This window comes from Pseudophryne corroboree, chromosome 3 (assembly GCF_028390025.1).
Source record: "Pseudophryne corroboree isolate aPseCor3 chromosome 3, aPseCor3.hap2, whole genome shotgun sequence".
Lineage (NCBI taxonomy): Eukaryota > Metazoa > Chordata > Amphibia > Anura > Myobatrachidae > Pseudophryne > Pseudophryne corroboree.
In genome coordinates, this window is record NC_086446.1 from 72,697,642 (window position 1) to 72,715,402 (window position 17,761).

Genomic DNA, 17,761 nt, shown 5'->3' on the forward strand with positions numbered 1-17,761 from the left:
AGGCCATTACTGTATCTTGCTGCTCTGTGTCAAGTATACTATCTCTGTGCTGCATTATTGTGAGCAGTATATAGTAGGACAGTTCAGCATTTTGGTGACCAGCAGTATACATATAGTACAGTGCAGTAGGCCATTACTGTATCTTGCAGGTTTGTGTCAAGTATACTATCTCTGTGCTGCATTATTGTGAGCAGTATATAGTAGGACAGTGCAGGATTTTGGTGACCAGCAGTATACATATAGTACAGTACAGTAGGCCATTGCTGTATCTTGCAGCTGTATGTCAAGTATACTATCTCTGTGCTGCATTATTGTGAGCAGTATATAGCAGGACAGTGCAGGATTTTGGTGACCAGCACTACACATATAGTACAGTAGGCCATTGCTGTATCTTGCAGCTCTGTGTCAAGTATAATATCTCTGTTTTGCATTATTTTGAGCCGTATATAGTAGGACAGTGCAGGATTTTGGTGACCAGCAGTATACATATAGTACAGTACAGTAGGCCATTGCTGTATCTTGCAGCTGTATGTCAAGTATACTATCTCTGGGATGCATTGTTGTGAGCAGTATATAGTAGGACAGTGCCGAATTTTGGTGACCAGCAGAATACATATAGTACTGTACAGTAGGCCATTGCTGTATCTTGCAGCTCTATGTCAAGTATACTATCTCTGTGCTGCATTATTGTGAGCAGTATATAGTAGGACAGTGCATAATTTTGGTGACCAGCAGTATACATATAGTACAGTATATTAGGCCATTGCTGTATCTTGCAGCTCTGCGTCAAGTATACAATCTCTGTGTTGTTTTTGTGAGCAGTATATAGCAGGACAGTGCAGCATTTTGGTGACCAGCAGAATACATATAGTACAGTACAGTAGGCTATTGCTGTATGTTGCAGCTCTGTGTCAAATATACTATCTGTGTGCTGCATTATTGTGAGCAGTATATACTGTAGTAGAACTGTGCAGCATTTTGGTGACAAGCAGAATACATATATTTCAGTACAGTAGGTGATTGCTGTATCTTGCAGCTCTATGTCATGTATATTATCTCTGTGCTGCATTATTGTGAGCAGCATATAGTAGGACAGTGCAGCATTTTGGTGACCAGTAGTATTTATATAGTACAGTACAGTACAGTAGGCCATTTCTGTATCTTGCAGCTCTGTGTCAAGTATATTATCTCTGTGCTGCATTATTGTGAGCAGTATATAGTAGGACAGTGCAGCATTTTGATGACCAGCAGTATACATATAGTACAGTAGGCCATTGCTGTATCTTGCAGCTCTGTGTCAAGTATACTATCTCTGTGCTGCATTATTTTGAGCAGTATATACTGTTGTAGGACAGTGCAGCATTTTGGTGACCAGCAGTATACATATAGTACAGTACAGTACTACAGTAGGCCATTGCTGTATATTGCAGCTCTGTGTCAAGTATACTATATTTGTGCTGCATTATTGTGAGCAGTATATAGTAGGACAGTGCAGCATTTTGGTGACCAGCAGTTTATATATAGTACAGTACAGTAGGCCATTGCTGTATCTTGCAGCTCTGTGTCAAGTATATTATCTCTGTGCTGCATTATTGTGAGCAGCATATACTGTAGTAGAGCAGTGCAGCATTTTGGTGACCAACAGTATACATATAGTACAGTACAGTAGGCCATTGCTGTATATTGCAGCTCTGTGTCAAGTATACTATATTTGTGCTGCATTATTGTGAGCAGTATATAGTAGGACAGTGCAGCATTTTGGTGACCAGCAGTTTATATATAGTACAGTACAGTAGGCCATCGCTATATCTTGCAGCTCTGTGTCAAGTATATTATCTATGTTCTGCATTATTGTGAGCAGTATATACTGTAGTAGAACAGTGCAGCATTTTGGTGACCAGCAATATACATATATTACAGAACAGTACAGTAGGCCATTGCTGTATCTTGCAGCTCTATGTCATGTATACTATCTCTGTGCTGCATTATTGTGAGCAGTTTATAGTAGGACAGTGCAGCATTTTGGTGACCAGCAGTATACATATAGTACAGTACAGTAGGCCATTGCTTTATCTTGCAGCTCTGTGTCAAGTATATTATCTCTGTGCTGCATTATTGTGAGCAGCATATAGTAGGACAGTGCAGCATTTTGGTGACCCGCAGTATACATATAGTACAGTACAGTAGACCATTGCTGTTTCTTGCAGCTCTGTGTCAAGTATACAATCTCTGTGCTGCATTATTGTGAGAAGTATATAGTAGGACAGTGCAGCATTTTGATGACCAGCAGTATACATATAGTACAGTAGGCCATTGCTGTATCTTGCAGCTCTGTGTCAAGTATACTATCTCTGTGCTGCATTATTTTGAGCAGTATATACTGTTGTAGGACAGTGCAGCATTTTGGTGACCAGCAGTATACATATAGTACAGTACAGTAGGCCATTGCTGTATATTGCAGCTCTGTGTCAAGTATACTATATTTGTGCTGCATTATTGTGAGCAGTATATAGTAGGACAGTGCAGCATTTTGGTGACAAGCAGTTTATATATAGTACAGTACAGTAGGCCATTGCTGTATCTTGCAGCTCTGTGTCAAGTATATTATCTCTGTGCTGCATTATTGTGAGCAGCATATACTGTAGTAGAGCAGTGCAGCATTTTGGTGACCAACAGTATACATATAGTACAGTACAGTAGGCCATTGCTGTATATTGCAGCTCTGTGTCAAGTAAACTATATTTGTGCTGCATTATTGTGAGCAGTATATAGTAGGACAGTGCAGCATTTTGGTGACCAGCTGTTTATATATAGTACAGTACAGTAGGCCATCGCTATATCTTGCAGCTCTGTGTCAAGTATATTATCTATGTGCTGCATTATTGTGAACAGTATATACTGTAGTAGAACAGTGCAGCATTTTGGTGACCAGCAATATACATATATTACAGAACAGTACAGTAGGCCATTGCTGTATCTTGCAGCTCTATGTCATGTATACTATCTCTGTGCTGCATTATTGTGAACAGTTTATAGTAGGACAGTGCAGCATTTTGGTGACCAGCAGTATACATATAGTACAGTACAGTAGGCCATTGCTTTATCTTGCAGCTCTGTGTCAAGTATATTATCTCTGTGCTGCATTATTGTGAGCAGCATATAGTAGGACAGTGCAGCATTTTGGTGACCCGCAGTATACATATAGTACAGTACAGTAGACCATTGCTGTTTCTTGCAGCTCTGTGTCAAGTATACAATCTCTGTGCTGCATTATTGTGAGAAGTATATAGTAGGACGGTTCAGCATTTTGGTGGTCTGCAGTATACATATAGTACAGTACAGTAGGCCATTGCAGTATCTTGCAGCTCTGTGTCAAGTATACTATCTCTGTGCTGCATTATTGTGAGCAGTATATAGTAGGACAGTGCAGCATTTTGGTGACCAGCAGTATACATATAGTACAGTACAGTAGGCCATTGCTGTATCTTGCAGCTCTGTGTCAAGTATATTATTTCTGTGCTGAGTTATTGTGAGCAGTATATTGTAGGACAGTGCAGCATTTTGGTGACCAGCAGTATTAATATAGTACCATAATGTACAGTACAGTAGGCCATTGCTGTATCTTGCAGCTCTGTGTCAAGTATACAATCTCTGTGCTGCATTATTGTGAGCAGTATATTGTAGGACAGTGCAACATTTTGGTGACTAGCAGTATACATATCATACAATACAGTAGTCCATTGCTGTATCTTGCATCTCTGTGTCAAATATACTATCTGTGTGCTGCATTATTGTGAGCAGTATATACTGTATTAGAACTGTGCAGCATTTTGGTGACAAGCAGAATACATATATTACAGTACAGTACAGTAGGCGATTGCTATATCTTGCATCTCTATGTCATGTATATTATCTCTGTGTTGCATTATTGTGAGCAGCATATAGTAGGACAGTGCAGCATTTTGGTGACCAGCGGTATTTATATAGTACAGTATAGTAGGCCATTGCTGTATCTTGCAGCTCGGTGTCAAGTATATTATCTCTGTGCTGCATTATTGTGAGCAGTTTATAGTAGGACAGTGCAGCATTTTGGTGACCAGCAGTATACATATAGTACAGTACAGTAGGCGATTACTGTATATTTCAGTTCTGTGTCAAGTATATTATCTCTGTGCTGCATTATTGTGAGCAGTATATTGTAGGACAGTGCAGCATTTTGGTGACCAGCAGTATACATATAGTACAGTACAGAAGGCCATTGCAGTATCTTGCAGCTCTCTGTCAAGTATGCTATCTCTGTGCTGCATGATTGTGAGCAGTATATAGTAGGACAGTGCAGCATTTTGGTGACCAGCAGTATACATATAGTACAGTACAGTAGGCCATTGCTGTATCTTGCAGCTCTGTGTCAAGTATAATATCTCTGTTTTGCATTATTTTGAGCCGTATATAGTAGGACAGTGCAGGATTTTGGTGACCAGCAGTATACATATAGTACAGTACAGTAGGCCATTGCTGTATCTTGCAGCTGTATGTCAAGTATACTATCTCTGGGATGCATTGTTGTGAGCAGTATATAGTAGGACAGTGCAGAATTTTGGTGACCAGCAGAATACATATAGTACTGTACAGTAGGCCATTGCTGTATCTTGCAGCTCTATGTCAAGTATACTATCTCTGTGCTGCATTATTGTGAGCAGTATATAGTAGGACAGTGCATAATTTTGGTGACCAGCAGTATACATATAGTACAGTATATTAGGCCATTGCTGTATCTTGCAGCTCTGCGTCAAGTATACAATCTCTGTGTTGTTTTTGTGAGCAGTATATAGCAGGACAGTGCAGCATTTTGGTGACCAGCAGAATACATATAGTACAGTACAGTAGGCTATTGCTGTATGTTGCAGCTCTGTGTCAAATATACTATCTGTGTGCTGCATTATTGTGAGCAGTATATACTGTAGTAGAACTGTGCAGCATTTTGGTGACAAGCAGAATACATATATTTCAGTACAGTAGGTGATTGCTGTATCTTGCAGCTCTATGTCATGTATATTATCTCTGTGCTGCATTATTGTGAGCAGCATATAGTAGGACAGTGCAGCATTTTGGTGACCAGTAGTATTTATATAGTACAGTACAGTACAGTAGGCCATTTCTGTATCTTGCAGCTCTGTGTCAAGTATATTATCTCTGTGCTGCATTATTGTGAGCAGTATATAGTAGGACAGTGCAGCATTTTGATGACCAGCAGTATACATATAGTACAGTAGGCCATTGCTGTATCTTGCAGCTCTGTGTCAAGTATACTATCTCTGTGCTGCATTATTTTGAGCAGTATATACTGTTGTAGGACAGTGCAGCATTTTGGTGACCAGCAGTATACATATAGTACAGAACAGTAGGCCATTGCTGTATATTGCAGCTCTGTGTCAAGTATACTATATTTGTGCTGCATTATTGTGAGCAGTATATAGTAGGACAGTGCAGCATTTTGGTGACCAGCAGTTTATATATAGTACAGTACAGTAGGCCATTGCTGTATCTTGCAGCTCTGTGTCAAGTATATTATCTCTGTGCTGCATTATTGTGAGCAGCATATACTGTAGTAGAACAGTGCAGCATTTTGGTGACCAGCAATATACATATATTACAGAACAGTACAGTAGGCCATTGCTGTATCTTGCAGCTCTATGTCATGTATACTATCTCTGTGCTGCATTATTGTGAGCAGTTTATAGTAGGACAGTGCAGCATTTTGGTGACCAGCAGTATACATATAGTACAGTACAGTAGGCCATTGCTTTATCTTGCAGCTCTGTGTCAAGTATATTATCTCTGTGCTGCATTATTGTGAGCAGCATATAGTAGGACAGTGCAGCATTTTGGTGACCCGCAGTATACATATAGTACAGTACAGTAGACCATTGCTGTTTCTTGCAGCTCTGTGTCAAGTATACAATCTCTGTGCTGCATTATTGTGAGAAGTATATAGTAGGACGGTTCAGCATTTTGGTGGTCTGCAGTATACATATAGTACAGTACAGTAGGCCATTGCAGTATCTTGCAGCTCTGTGTCAAGTATACTATCTCTGTGCTGCATTATTGTGAGCAGTATATAGTAGGACAGTGCAGCATTTTGGTGACCAGCAGTATACATATAGTACAGTACAGTAGGCCATTGCTGTATCTTGCAGCTCTGTGTCAAGTATAGTATTTCTGTGCTGAGTTATTGTGAGCAGTATATTGTAGGACAGTGCAGCATTTTGGTGACCAGCAGTATTAATATAGTACCATAATGTACAGTACAGTAGGCCATTGCTGTATCTTGCAGCTCTGTGTCAAGTATACAATCTCTGTGCTGCATTATTGTGAGCAGTATATTGTAGGACAGTGCAACATTTTGGTGACTAGCAGTATACATATCATACAATACAGTAGTCCATTGCTGTATCTTGCATCTCTGTGTCAAATATACTATCTGTGTGCTGCATTATTGTGAGCAGTATATACTGTATTAGAACTGTGCAGCATTTTGGTGACAAGCAGAATACATATATTACAGTACAGTACAGTAGGCGATTGCTGTATCTTGCATCTCTATGTCATGTATATTATCTCTGTGTTGCATTATTGTGAGCAGCATATAGTAGGACAGTGCAGCATTTTGGTGACCAGCGGTATTTATATAGTACAGTATAGTAGGCCATTGCTGTATCTTGCAGCTCGGTGTCAAGTATATTATCTCTGTGCTGCATTATTGTGAGCAGTTTATAGTAGGACAGTGCAGCATTTTGGTGACCAGCAGTATACATATAGTACAGTACAGTAGGCGATTACTGTATATTTCAGCTCTGTGTCAAGTATATTATCTCTGTGCTGCATTATTGTGAGCAGTATATTGTAGGACAGTGCAGCATTTTGGTGACCAGCAGTATACATATAGTACAGTACAGAAGGCCATTGCAGTATCTTGCAGCTCTCTGTCAAGTATGCTATCTCTGTGCTGCATGATTGTGAGCAGTATATAGTAGGACAGTGCAGCATTTTGGTGACCAGCAGTATACATATAGTACAGTACAGTAGGCCATTGCTGTATCTTGCAGCTCTGTGTCAAGTATAATATCTCTGTTTTGCATTATTTTGAGCCGTATATAGTAGGACAGTGCAGGATTTTGGTGACCAGCAGTATACATATAGTACAGTACAGTAGGCCATTGCTGTATCTTGCAGCTGTATGTCAAGTATACTATCTCTGGGATGCATTGTTGTGAGCAGTATATAGTAGGACAGTGCAGAATTTTGGTGACCAGCAGAATACATATAGTACTGTACAGTAGGCCATTGCTGTATCTTGCAGCTCTATGTCAAGTATACTATCTCTGTGCTGCATTATTGTGAGCAGTATATAGTAGGACAGTGCATAATTTTGGTGACCAGCAGTATACATATAGTACAGTATATTAGGCCATTGCTGTATCTTGCAGCTCTGCGTCAAGTATACAATCTCTGTGTTGTTTTTGTGAGCAGTATATAGCAGGACAGTGCAGCATTTTGGTGACCAGCAGAATACATATAGTACAGTACAGTAGGCTATTGCTGTATGTTGCAGCTCTGTGTCAAATATACTATCTGTGTGCTGCATTATTGTGAGCAGTATATACTGTAGTAGAACTGTGCAGCATTTTGGTGACAAGCAGAATACATATATTTCAGTACAGTAGGTGATTGCTGTATCTTGCAGCTCTATGTCATGTATATTATCTCTGTGCTGCATTATTGTGAGCAGCATATAGTAGGACAGTGCAGCATTTTGGTGACCAGTAGTATTTATATAGTACAGTACAGTACAGTAGGCCATTTCTGTATCTTGCAGCTCTGTGTCAAGTATATTATCTCTGTGCTGCATTATTGTGAGCAGTATATAGTAGGACAGTGCAGCATTTTGATGACCAGCAGTATACATATAGTACAGTAGGCCATTGCTGTATCTTGCAGCTCTGTGTCAAGTATACTATCTCTGTGCTGCATTATTTTGAGCAGTATATACTGTTGTAGGACAGTGCAGCATTTTGGTGACCAGCAGTATACATATAGTACAGAACAGTAGGCCATTGCTGTATATTGCAGCTCTGTGTCAAGTATACTATATTTGTGCTGCATTATTGTGAGCAGTATATAGTAGGACAGTGCAGCATTTTGGTGACCAGCAGTTTATATATAGTACAGTACAGTAGGCCATTGCTGTATCTTGCAGCTCTGTGTCAAGTATATTATCTCTGTGCTGCATTATTGTGAGCAGCATATACTGTAGTAGAACAGTGCAGCATTTTGGTGACCAGCAATATACATATATTACAGAACAGTACAGTAGGCCATTGCTGTATCTTGCAGCTCTATGTCATGTATACTATCTCTGTGCTGCATTATTGTGAGCAGTTTATAGTAGGACAGTGCAGCATTTTGGTGACCAGCAGTATACATATAGTACAGTACAGTAGGCCATTGCTTTATCTTGCAGCTCTGTGTCAAGTATATTATCTCTGTGCTGCATTATTGTGAGCAGCATATAGTAGGACAGTGCAGCATTTTGGTGACCCGCAGTATACATATAGTACAGTACAGTAGACCATTGCTGTTTCTTGCAGCTCTGTGTCAAGTATACAATCTCTGTGCTGCATTATTGTGAGAAGTATATAGTAGGACGGTTCAGCATTTTGGTGGTCTGCAGTATACATATAGTACAGTACAGTAGGCCATTGCAGTATCTTGCAGCTCTGTGTCAAGTATACTATCTCTGTGCTGCATTATTGTGAGCAGTATATAGTAGGACAGTGCAGCATTTTGGTGACCAGCAGTATACATATAGTACAGTACAGTAGGCCATTGCTGTATCTTGCAGCTCTGTGTCAAGTATAGTATTTCTGTGCTGAGTTATTGTGAGCAGTATATTGTAGGACAGTGCAGCATTTTGGTGACCAGCAGTATTAATATAGTACCATAATGTACAGTACAGTAGGCCATTGCTGTATCTTGCAGCTCTGTGTCAAGTATACAATCTCTGTGCTGCATTATTGTGAGCAGTATATTGTAGGACAGTGCAACATTTTGGTGACTAGCAGTATACATATCATACAATACAGTAGTCCATTGCTGTATCTTGCATCTCTGTGTCAAATATACTATCTGTGTGCTGCATTATTGTGAGCAGTATATACTGTATTAGAACTGTGCAGCATTTTGGTGACAAGCAGAATACATATATCACAGTACAGTACAGTAGGCGATTGCTATATCTTGCATCTCTATGTCATGTATATTATCTCTGTGTTGCATTATTGTGAGCAGCATATAGTAGGACAGTGCAGCATTTTGGTGACCAGCGGTATTTATATAGTACAGTATAGTAGGCCATTGCTGTATCTTGCAGCTCGGTGTCAAGTATATTATCTCTGTGCTGCATTATTGTGAGCAGTTTATAGTAGGACAGTGCAGCATTTTGGTGACCAGCAGTATACATATAGTACAGTACAGTAGGCGATTACTGTATATTTCAGCTCTGTGTCAAGTATATTATCTCTGTGCTGCATTATTGTGAGCAGTATATTGTAGGACAGTGCAGCATTTTGGTGACCAGCAGTATACATATAGTACAGTACAGAAGGCCATTGCAGTATCTTGCAGCTCTCTGTCAAGTATGCTATCTCTGTGCTGCATGATTGTGAGCAGTATATAGTAGGACAGTGCAGCATTTTGGTGACCAGCAGTATACATATAGTACAGTACAGTAGGCCATTGCTGTATCTTGCAGCTCTGTGTCAAGTATAATATCTCTGTTTTGCATTATTTTGAGCCGTATATAGTAGGACAGTGCAGGATTTTGGTGACCAGCAGTATACATATAGTACAGTACAGTAGGCCATTGCTGTATCTTGCAGCTGTATGTCAAGTATACTATCTCTGGGATGCATTGTTGTGAGCAGTATATAGTAGGACAGTGCAGAATTTTGGTGACCAGCAGAATACATATAGTACTGTACAGTAGGCCATTGCTGTATCTTGCAGCTCTATGTCAAGTATACTATCTCTGTGCTGCATTATTGTGAGCAGTATATAGTAGGACAGTGCATAATTTTGGTGACCAGCAGTATACATATAGTACAGTATATTAGGCCATTGCTGTATCTTGCAGCTCTGCGTCAAGTATACAATCTCTGTGTTGTTTTTGTGAGCAGTATATAGCAGGACAGTGCAGCATTTTGGTGACCAGCAGAATACATATAGTACAGTACAGTAGGCTATTGCTGTATGTTGCAGCTCTGTGTCAAATATACTATCTGTGTGCTGCATTATTGTGAGCAGTATATACTGTAGTAGAACTGTGCAGCATTTTGGTGACAAGCAGAATACATATATTTCAGTACAGTAGGTGATTGCTGTATCTTGCAGCTCTATGTCATGTATATTATCTCTGTGCTGCATTATTGTGAGCAGCATATAGTAGGACAGTGCAGCATTTTGGTGACCAGTAGTATTTATATAGTACAGTACAGTACAGTAGGCCATTTCTGTATCTTGCAGCTCTGTGTCAAGTATATTATCTCTGTGCTGCATTATTGTGAGCAGTATATAGTAGGACAGTGCAGCATTTTGATGACCAGCAGTATACATATAGTACAGTAGGCCATTGCTGTATCTTGCAGCTCTGTGTCAAGTATACTATCTCTGTGCTGCATTATTTTGAGCAGTATATACTGTTGTAGGACAGTGCAGCATTTTGGTGACCAGCAGTATACATATAGTACAGAACAGTAGGCCATTGCTGTATATTGCAGCTCTGTGTCAAGTATACTATATTTGTGCTGCATTATTGTGAGCAGTATATAGTAGGACAGTGCAGCATTTTGGTGACCAGCAGTTTATATATAGTACAGTACAGTAGGCCATTGCTGTATCTTGCAGCTCTGTGTCAAGTATATTATCTCTGTGCTGCATTATTGTGAGCAGCATATACTGTAGTAGAGCAGTGCAGCATTTTGGTGACCAACAGTATACATATAGTACAGTACAGTAGGCCATTGCTGTATATTGCAGCTCTGTGTCAAGTATACTATATTTGTGCTGCATTATTGTGAGCAGTATATAGTAGGACAGTGCAGCATTTTGGTGACCAGCAGTTTATATATAGTACAGTACAGTAGGCCATCGCTATATCTTGCAGCTCTGTGTCAAGTATATTATCTATGTGCTGCATTATTGTGAGCAGTATATACTGTAGTAGAACAGTGCAGCATTTTGGTGACCAGCAATATACATATATTACAGAACAGTACAGTAGGCCATTGCTGTATCTTGCAGCTCTATGTCATGTATACTATCTCTGTGCTGCTTTATTGTGAGCAGTATATAGTAGGACAGTGCAGCATTTTGGTGACCAGCAGTATACATATAGTACAGTACAGTAGGCCATTACTGTATCTTTCAGCTCTGTGTAAAGTATACTATCACTGTGCTGCATTATTGTGAGCAGTATATAGTAGGATAGTGCAGCATTTTGGTGACCAGCAGTATACATATAGTACAGTACAGTAGACCATTTCTGTATCTTTCAGCTCTGTGTCAAGTATACTACCTCTGTGCTGAGTAATTGTGAGCAGTGTATAGTAGAACAGTGCAGCATTTTGGTGACCAGCAGTATACGTATAGTAAAGTACAGTGGGCCATTGCTGTATCTTGCAGCTCTGCGTCAAGGATACTATCTCTGTGTTGTGTTTTTGTGAGCAGTATATAGTAGGACAGTGCAGCATTTTGGTGACCAGCAGAATACATATAGTACAGTACAGTAGGCTATTGCTGTATTTGCAGCTCTGTGTCAAGTATACTATCTCTGTGCTGCATTATTGTGAGCAGTATATACTGTAGTAGAACTGTGCAGCATTTTGGTGACAAGCAGAATACATATATTACAGTACAGTACAGTAGGCGATTGCTGTATCTAGTAGCTCTATGTCATGTATATTATCTCTGTGCTGCAACATTGTGAGCAGCATATAGTAGGACAGTGCAGCATTTTGGTGACCAGCAGTATACATATAGTACAGTACAGTAGGCCATTGCTGTATCTTGCAGCTCTGTGTTAAGTATACTATCTCTGTGCTGCATAATTTTGAGCAGTATATACTGTTGTAGGACAGTGCAGCATTTTGGTGACCAGCAGTATACATATAGTACAGTACAGTAGGCCATTGCTGTATCTTGCAGCTCTGTGTCAAGTATACTATATTTGTGCTTCATTATTGTGAGCAGTATATAGTAGGACAGTGCAGCATTTTGGTGACCAGCAGTTTACATATAGTACAGTGCAGTAGGCCATCGCTGTATCTTGCAGCTCTGTGTCAAGTATACTATCTCTGTGCTGCATTATTGTGAGCAGTATATAGTAGGACAGTGCAGCATTTTGGTGTCCAGCAGTATTTATATTTTACAGTAGAATATGCCATTGCTGTATCTTGCAGCTCTGTGTCAGGTATATTATCTCTGTGCTGCATTATTGTGAGCAGTATATTTTAGGACTGTGCAGCATTTTGGTGACCAGCAGTATTTATATAGTACAGTACAGTAGGCCATTGCTGTATCTTGCAGCTCTGTGTCAAGTATATTATCTCTGTGCTGCATTATTGTGAACAGTATGTAGTAGGACAGTGCAGCATTTTGGTGACCAGCAGTATACATATAGTACAGAACAGTAGGCCATTGCTGTATCTAGCAGCTCTGTGTCAAGTATATTATCTCTGTGCTGCATTATTGTGAACAGTATGTAGTAGGACAGTGCAGCATTTTGGTGACCAGCAGTATACATATAGTACAGTACAGTAGGCCATTGCTGTATCTTGCAGCTCTGTGTCAAGTATACTATCTCTGTGCTGCACTATTTTGAGCCGTATATACTGTTGTAGGACAGTGCAGCATTTTGGTGACCAGCAGTATACATATAGTACAGTACAGTAGGCCATTGCTGTATATTGCAGCTCTGTGTCAAGTATACTATATTTGTGCTGCATTATTCTGAGCAGTATATAGTAGGACAGTGCAGCATTTTGGTGACCAGCAGTTTACATATAGTACAGTACAGTAGGCCATCGCTGTATCTTGCAACTCTGTGTCAAGTATACTATCTCTGTGCTGCATTATTGTGAGAAGTATATACTGTAGTAGAACAGTGCAGCATTTTGGTGACCAGCAATATACATATATTACAGAACAGTACAGTAGGCCATTGCTGTATCTTGCAGCTCTATGTCATGTATACTATCTCTGTGCTGCATTATTGTGAGCAGTATATAGTAGGACAGTGCAGCATTTTGGTGACCAGCAGTATACATATAGTACAGAACAGTAGGCCATTTCTGTATCTTTCAGCTCTGTGTCAAGTATACTATCTCTGTGCTGCATTATTGTGAGCAGTATATAGTAGGACAGTGAAGCATTTTGGTGACCAGCAGTATACATATAGTACAGTAAAGTAGGCCATTGCTGTATTTGCAGCTCTGTGTCAAGTATACTACATCTGTGCTGAGTAATTGTGAGCAGTGTATAGTAGGACAGTGCAGCATTTTGGTGACCAGCAGTATACATATAGTAAAGTACAGTAGGCCATTGCTGTATCTTGCAGCTCTGCATCAAGTATACAATCTCTGTGTTGTGTTTTTGTGAGCAGTTTATAGTAGGACAGTGCAGCATTTTGGAGACCAGCAGAATACATATAGTACAGTACAGTAGGCTATTGCTGTATGTTGCAGCTCTGTGTCAAGTATACTATCTCTGTGCTGCATTATTGTGAGCAGTATATTGTAGGACAGTGCAACATTTTGGTGACTAGCAGTATACATATCATACAGTACAGTAGGCCATTGCTGTATCTTGCATCTCTGTTTCAAATATACTATCTCTGTGCTGCATTATTGTGAGCAGTATATACTGTAGTAGAACTGTGCAGCATTTTGGTGACAAGCAGAATACATATATTACAGTACAGTACAGTACAGTAGGCGATTGCTGTATCTTGCAGCTCTATGTCATGTATATTATCTCTGCGCTGCATTATTGTGAGCAGCATATAGTAGGACAGTGCAGCATTTTGGTGACCAGCAGTATACATATAGTACAGTACAGTAGGCCATTGCTGTATCCTGCAGCTCTGTGTTTAGTATACTATCTCTGTGCAGCATTATTTTGAGCAGTATATACTGTTGTAGGACAGTGCAGCATTTTGGTGACCAGCAGTATACATATAGTACAGTACAGTAGGCCATTGCTGTATCTTGCAGCTCTGTGTCAAGTATACTATATTTGTGCTGCATTAATGTGAGCAGTATATAGTAGGACAGTGCAGCATTTTGGTGACCAGCAGTTTACATATAGTACAGTGCAGTAGGCCATCACTGTATCTTGCAGCTCTGTGTCAAGTATACTATCTCTGTGCTGCATTATTGTGAGCAGTATATACTGTAGTAGAACAGTGCAGCATTTTGGTGACCAGCAATATACATATATTACAGTACAGTACAGTACAGTAGGCCATTGCTGTATCTTGCAGCTCTATGTCATGTATACTATCTCTGTGCTGCATTATTGTGAGCAGTATATAGTAGGACAGTGCAGAATTTTGGTGACCAGCAGTATTTATATTTTACAGTACAGTATGCCATTGCTGTATCTTGCAGCTCTGTGTCAGGTATATTATCTCTGTGCTGCATTATTGTGAGCAGTATATTTTAGGACAGTGCAGAATTTTGGTGACCAGCTGTATACATATAGTACAGTGCAGCAGGCCATTGCTGTATCTTGCAGCTCTGTGTCAAGTATACTATCTCTGTGCTACATTATTGTATGCCGTACATAGTAGAACAGTGCAGCATTTTGGTGACCAGAAGTATGCATATAGTACAGTACAGTAGGCCATTGCTGTATCTTGCAGCTCTGTGTCAAGTGTACTATCTTTGTACTGCATTATTGTGAGCAGTATATAGTAGGACAGGGCAGCATTTTGGTGACCAGTAGTATACATATAGTACAGTACAGTAGGCCATTGCTTTATCTTGCAGCTCTGTGTCAAGTATACTATATCTGTGCTGCATTATTGTGAGCAGCATATAGTAGGACAGTGCAGCATTTTGGTGACCAGCAGTATACATATAGTACAGTACAGTAGACCATTGCTGTTTCTTGCAGCTCTGTGTCAAGTATACTATCTCTGTGCTGCATTATTTTGAGCAGTATATACTGTAGTAGAACAGTGCAGTATTTTGGTGACCAGCAGTATACATATAGTACAGTACAGTACAGTACAGTAGGCCATTGCTGTAACTTGCAGCTCTATGTCATGTATACTATCTCTGTGCTGCATTATTGTGAGCAGTATATAGTAGAACAGTGCAGCATTTTGGTGACCAGCAGTATACATATAGGGGGTAATTCCAAGTTGATCGCAGTAGGAAATTTTTTAGCAGTTGGTCAAAACCATGTGCACTGCAGGTGTGGCAGATATAACATTTGCAAAGAGAGTTAGATTTGGGTGGGTTATTATATTTCTGTGCAGGGTAAATGCTGGCTGCTTTATTTTTACACTGCAAATTAGATTGCAGATTGAACACACCACACCCAAATCTAACTCTCTCTGCACATGTTATATCTGCCTCCCCTGCAGTGCACATGGTTTTGCCCAATTGCTAACAGAATTCCTGCTGCGATCAACTTGGAATTACCCCCATAGTACAGTACAGTACAGTAGGCCATTGCTGTATCTTGCAGCTCTGTGTCAAGTATTCAATCTCTGTGCTGCAATATTGTAAACAGTATATAGTAGGACAGTGCAGCATTTTGGTGACCAGCAGTATAAATATATAGTACAGTACAGTATGCCATTTCTGTATCTTGCAGCTCTATGTCAATTATACTATCTCTGTGCTGCATTATTGTGAGCAACATATACTGTAGTAGGACAGTGCAGAAATTTGGTGAACAGCAGTATACATATAGTACAGTACAGTAGGCCATTGCTGTATCCTGCAGCTCTGTGTCAAGTATACTACTGTATCTCTGTGCTGCATTATTGTGAGCAGTATATAGTAGGACAGTGCAGCATTTTGGTGACCAGCAGTATACATATAGTACAGTACAGTAGGCCATTGCTGTATCTTGCAGCTCTGTGGCAAGTATATTATCTCTGTGCTGCATTATTGTGAGCAGTATATAGTAGGACAGTGCCGCATTTTGGTGACCAGCAGTATACATATAGTACAGTACAGTAGGCCATTGCTGTATCTTGCAGCTCTGTGTTTAGTATACTATCTCTGTGCAGCATTATTTTGAGCAGTATATACTGTTGTAGGACAGTGCAGCATTTTGGTGACCAGCAGTATACATATAGTACAGTACAGTAGGCCATTGCTGTATCTTGCAGCTCTGTGTCAAGTATATTATCTCTGTGCTGCATTATTGTGAGCAGTATATACTGTAGTAGAATAGTGCAGTATTTTGGTGACCAGCAGTATACATATAGTACAGTACAGTACAGTAGGCCATTGCTGTATCTTGCAGCTCTGTGTCAAGTATACTGTCTCTGTGCTGCATTATTGTGAGCAGTATATAGTAGGACAGTACAGCATTTTGGTGACCAGCTGTTTACATATAGTACAGGACAGTAGGCCATTGCTGTATCCTGCAGCTCTGTGTCAAGTAAACTATCTCTGTGCTGCATTAATGTGAGCAGTATATAGTAGGACAGTTCAGCATTTTGGTGACCAGCAGTATACATATAGTACAGTACAGTAGGCCATTGCTGTATCTTGCAGCTCTGTGTCAAGTATACTATCTCTGTGCTGAGTTATTGTGAGCAGTATATAGTAGGACAGTGCAGAATTTTGGTGACCAGCAGTATACATATAGTACAGTACAGTAGTCCATTGCTGTATATTGCAGCTCTGTGTCAAGTTTACAATCTCTGTGTTGCATTTTTGTGAGCAGTATATAGTAGGACAGTGCAGCATTTTTGTGACCAGCCGTATACATATAGTACAGTAAAGTAGGCTATTGCTGTATGTTGCAGCTCTGTGTCAAGTATACTATCTCTGTGCTTCATTATTGTGAGCAGTACACTGTAGAACAGTGCAGCATTTTGGTGACCAGCAGTATACATATAGTACAGTACAGTAAGCCATTGCTGTATCTTGCAGCTCTGTGTCAGGTATACTATCTCCGTGCTGCTTTATTGTGAGCAGTATATAGTAGGACAGTGCAGCATTTTGGTGACCAGCAGTATACATAGCATACAGTACAGTAGGCCATTGCTGTATCTTTCAGCTCTGTGTCAATTATACTATCTCTGTGCTGCATTATTGTGAGCAATATATACTGTAGTAGGACAGTACAGATTTTTGGTGAACAGCAGTATACATATAATTTAACATATATAAACCAGCGCGTTTCAGGCGTAAGACTTTACATTACCAGGAAAGTCCAGGAACAGAGCATTTTCTCCCTCAATGATTGAGGACGTCCACCAGCTATCCTAGATGAAGGGCTTACGCCTGAAATGCGTTGGCCTATACACTAAGGAATCCCCACTGTGCACTGAATTTGAAAAATCAGACTGTGCAACACAGACGGGGACCAGCAGCCAGCCAGCCTCTAAACGAAGCCGCCAGCCATCAGCCTGCCGCCAGCAGTCCAGCCGCTGATTAACAAAGCGGCCAGACGTCAG